The sequence below is a fragment of the Amyelois transitella genome, chromosome 18 (assembly GCF_032362555.1).
Source record: "Amyelois transitella isolate CPQ chromosome 18, ilAmyTran1.1, whole genome shotgun sequence".
NCBI lineage: Eukaryota > Metazoa > Arthropoda > Insecta > Lepidoptera > Pyralidae > Amyelois > Amyelois transitella.
In genome coordinates, this window is record NC_083521.1 from 8,380,649 (window position 1) to 8,385,510 (window position 4,862).

At 40.1% G+C, this 4,862-nt stretch overlaps 1 pseudogene; it reads left to right on the plus strand.

Moving 5' to 3' along the window:
- Positions 1 to 626: 626 nt before the first annotated feature.
- On the plus strand, positions 627 to 4,528 carry LOC106137402 (uncharacterized; annotated as a pseudogene).
- The last annotated feature ends 334 nt before the right edge of the window (positions 4,529 to 4,862 follow it).

Consider the following 4,862-nt stretch of genomic DNA (forward strand, 5'->3'; position numbering starts at 1 on the left):
TAAAGCTGAAGAGTTTGTTTGTTTGTTTGAACGCGCTAAGCTCAGGAACTACTGGTTCGAATGAAAAATTATTTTTGCGTTGAGTTATAGCCTTAAGCCTTCCTCGATAAATGGATAGACGACCATTTATCGAAGAAGGCTTTAGGCTGGAATTGAGATTCATATAGTGACAGGTTGCTAGCCCATCGCCTACATGAGGATCCTAACTTTACAAGCCTATACCTTAGCTCCCTTTTACGACATCTATGGCCAAGATATAGAATCTATTCTTAAGCCGGCACATATAGCACAGCATTTAGGCCTGATCATAATAATGTATGTATTTTGCGCGCCTTATGTATTCTGGGGTAAGTACCTACCTATGTAATACGCGATGCTGAACTTATTGCTTATTCATACACTTCTACGGAGTAGATTACTGATAAGATTGCTTTGCATACGTCACGACACAATTAGTCTGGTTAATCTGAGTCACACGGTCCATGGTACATATATATAATCACGTTAATAACCCTTGAGGGGTAGATAGAGCCATCAGTCTTGAAAAGATTAATAGGCCACGTTCAGCTGTTTGTCTTTGTGATGAGATTTTAATAGTGACAGGTTTATAGCCAATCGCCTAAAAGATGAATACCAAGTTTGTAAGCCTATCCCTTAGTCTCCTTTTACGACATCCATGGGAAAGAGATGGAGTGGTCCTATTCTGTTTTTGTATTGGTGCCGGGAACCACACGGAAAATGAAAGTTATAGATCTGTCATGGAATGATATATTTTCCAGCTTGTATACATATTTTTTTGCTTCAATCTCGATTTTGCATTCATCTTTAATGCAAGCTCGCCAGTTACTAACTATATATTTTTGACCTGACCTTTTACCAGATACTGAGAAAGGTTCCTGTTACTGAAAACAATTGAATTAACAATTATAACGTATTCGCAATGAGATTTATATGCGATTAAAACATTCGATACCTTACAAAAAATAATTGCAACCTAATATTACGACTCGCGCTACAAATTTCCATATATAACGTTTCTGTTTACGTAATCCGACAACGCACATGTTGAAACGAAAACAAATAAATATAATCGTTTTTCACGTGTCATTTCACCTGGTAATTGCTTTAAGAAATCTAATATCGGAAAGCCATTGACATCAAAGACATGTTGTATAACCATGACGCCGCTGGTATATGTATTAGTATTGGATGTATTGTATGTTAGTTTCGCAAAGGGATTAGAGCCGGCTGCTCAGTGTAGGGTAAGCGGTTACATCTATACTAATATTATAAAGCTGAAGAGTTTGTTTGTTTGAACGCGCTAATCTCAGGAACTTTTAGTTCGAATTGCAAATTCTTTTTGTGTTGAATAGATCATTAATCGAGGAAGGCTTTAGACTATAATATAATATCACGCTGCAACTTAATAAAGGAGCGAAGAAATAATGGAAAATGTGAAAAAAATAGGGAAAATTATTCAACATTAAGGGCTTCAATGATGCCCAAAATAAGTATTTTACGGGAACCTATTAATTTGATGGTTTGCGTCTATAAAGGTGATTGATAACCGTTATATGGGAACACACTGTGTGTGTCTCGTCTATATACCTTGCGGGGTAGACAGAGCCAACAGTCTTGAAAAGACTGAATGGCCACGTTCAGCTATTTGGCTTAGTGATAGAATTGAGATTCAAATAGTGATAGGTTGCTAGCCCATCGCTTAAATAAAGAATCTCAGCCTATCCCTTAGTCGCCTATTACGACATCCATGGGAAAGAGATGGAGTGGTCCTATTCTTTATTTTATTGGTGCCAGGACCCACTGGCATATATGGGAGTAATTTCGTGTAAAACCTGACTCACCCAGTCTGGGATCCATGGTCAAGGGCGTACGTAGTATGTTTAAATAGAGCCTCGCGGCACGTTAGGTCTTATTACCGGAATGTCCAGTCGGTTCATTGAAGTCATTTCCTTGAGCGTCCATTCCCCGAATGTCTCTTTCCCAGAATGTCCCTTTCTTCCTTCTCCGAATGCTTCCCAGAAAGCACACGTGTAAAAATAAAAGTAAAAGTGAAAACGCAATTCGCTTTCTGATTTCGACATTGCTGTACCTAGTTCAGATACTGTTAAAATAATGGAGACATACATACATATACATGGTCACGTCTATATCCCTTGCGGGGTAGACAGAGCCAACAGTCTGGAAAAGACTGAATGGCCGCGTTCAGCTATTTGGCTTAATGATAGAATTGAGATTCAAATAGTGACAGGTTGCTAATACATCGCCTAAAAAAGAATCCCAAGTTTGTAAGCCTATCTCTTAGACGCCTTTTACGACATCCATGGGAAAGAGATGGAGTGGTCCTATTCTTTTTTTTGTACTGGTGCCGGGAACCACACGACACTTGATGATTGATAATTAATCAATTTTCATTCCAGGAGCGCAGTGACCAATTACGGCAAGATGGCGGCTTATGTTTTGAGATACCCCCGTGGCAACATCAACCTGTGGAGCTGGAGAATCATTTGACAGTTCTCAAGGAACGCTGGGGGAAAATAACAGCAAAAAGAAGAGCCCCAACTTTGGTCAGCAGGTACAACATACATACATACATATGGCACGTCTTTATCCCTTGCGGGGTAGACAGAGCCAACAGTCATGAAGAGACTGATAGGCCACGTTCAGCTGTTTGGCTTAATGATAGAATTGAGATTCAAATAGTGACAGGTTGCTAGTTCATCGCCTAAAAGAAGGATCCCAAGTTTATAAGCCTATCCCTTAGTCGCCTTTTACGACATCCATGGGAAAGAGATGGAGTGGTCCTATTCTTTTTTTGTACTGGTCGCGTGGATTTTATGTATTTATGTCACTCTAAAAGGAACCTAATCATGAATTTCAAATCGCAGCGAAGTCACCAGATACATGGACACAGTTCTAGGACCATTTCTGGACACTTACCACAGAAACATCCAGAGTTCCTATCAGCAGCTGACCACGAAAATTCTTAAGAGGATAAAAGACGAGATCAACGAAGCGGTTCTGAAGAAACAGAGGATTTACAAAGATTTAATACAGTTAGCTGACAAACTGAACGTGCCCGGTAAAAAATTTATGTACACTCACATATTTGTGTGCCGTGTGGTTCCCGGCAGTGCCGTGTGGTTCCCGGCACCAATACAAAAAAGAATAGGACCATTCCATCTCTTTCCCATGGATGTCGTAAAAGGCGACTAAGGGATAGGCTTACAAACTTGGGATTCTTTTCTAGGCGATGGGTCAGCAACCTGTCACTATTTGAATCTCAATTCTATCGTTAAGCCAAATATCTGAACGTGGCCATTCAGTCTTTTCGAGACTGTTGGCTATGTCTACCCCGCAAAGGATATATGTATGACATTATCCTTCGGCAGATATGTGCAACGAGGAGCGACGTGTTGCGAAAACCGTAGCCAGCAAGCATGTGGCCAACATCTATCAGTGTACTGAAGAAGCCAGGGTGTCTATAGCCAAGATGGGGAAGTATGCCGAGCAGATGATAGGAATCACTAGAAATCATATGCAATTGGTGTTAGAGTCTACTGCAATGGGAGGTGATGAGAAAGCCCGGAAGACTCCAGTACGCTCAAGGCGAAGGTGAATTCGTCTGCTATATGGGCGTGCCGTGTGGTTCCCGGCATCAATAGAAAAAATAGGACCTCTCCTTGTCTTTCCTATGGATGAAGTTAAAGGCGACTAAGAGATATGCTTATAAACTTGGGATTCTTCTTTTAGGCGATGGGCTAGCAACCTGCCACTATTTGAATTTCATAGTCAAGTCTATATCCCTTGCGGGGTAGACAGAGTCGAAAGTCTTCAAAAGACTGATAGGCCACGTTCAGCTTTTTGGCTCGATGATAGAATGGAGATACAAATAGTGGCAGGTTACTAGCCCATTGCCTAAAAAATAATCCCAAGTTTATAAGCCTATCCCTTAGACGCCTTTTACAACATCCATGGGGACGAGATGGAGTGGTCCTATTCTTTTTTTATATTGGTGCCGCTACCACACGACAGTACAAATGTTGAGAATGAAATTTGGTTTTCAGCTTTATGTTATAATCTGTATTATACGAGTATATCTTCTACTTTCTGCGTTTTAAGACTACCAGTATCTAGAATGATTGATTTATAGTTTGCGAAATTGATCTGCTAGCCTAAACGTAAATAATTATAAAATCAATTCCAGCGATGAAATCGAAGAATCCATCAAAGAATTGTCTCAAGCGGCTGTTGCGTTAGGATTCGAACTGGACTTAAGTTTGACGAACGCTCGACGCCACAATGAACAGACTTGTGAACGACTGACCACCTGCTCCAATGAAGCTAAAAGAGGCTCTGACGACGCCGTCGCGGGGCTGAGAGATCAGCTCTACCAGTGTGTTTATGCTTGAGTTAAAAAAAATCAAAACTCTTTTTTCATTTGCCAATTTTTTTTATAAGTTAAATATATAATTGTATGTTAATTATTTTGTGTGTTTCAGAGAGAAAATCTTTCAATGTAAAATTATTGGAATAGACAGTGATACATACATACACATAATCACGTCTGTATCCCTTGCGGGATAGACAGAGCCAACGGTCTTAAAAAAACTGATAGGCCACGTTCAGCTGTTTGGCTTAATGATGCATGCATGATTAGCATGTGATGTTCTTGTTAATCAGGGTATTTCATTGATATCGTTATTCGTAGAAATGTTTCTAGAAATGGATGCATATCGCTGAAATGAGTGGACGTGCGAATGATCAATGTAGCTAGGAAAGGCTCTGACTACACCGTCAGAACTGAGATATCTGCTATTGCAAATTAAGACAAATAAGAAACC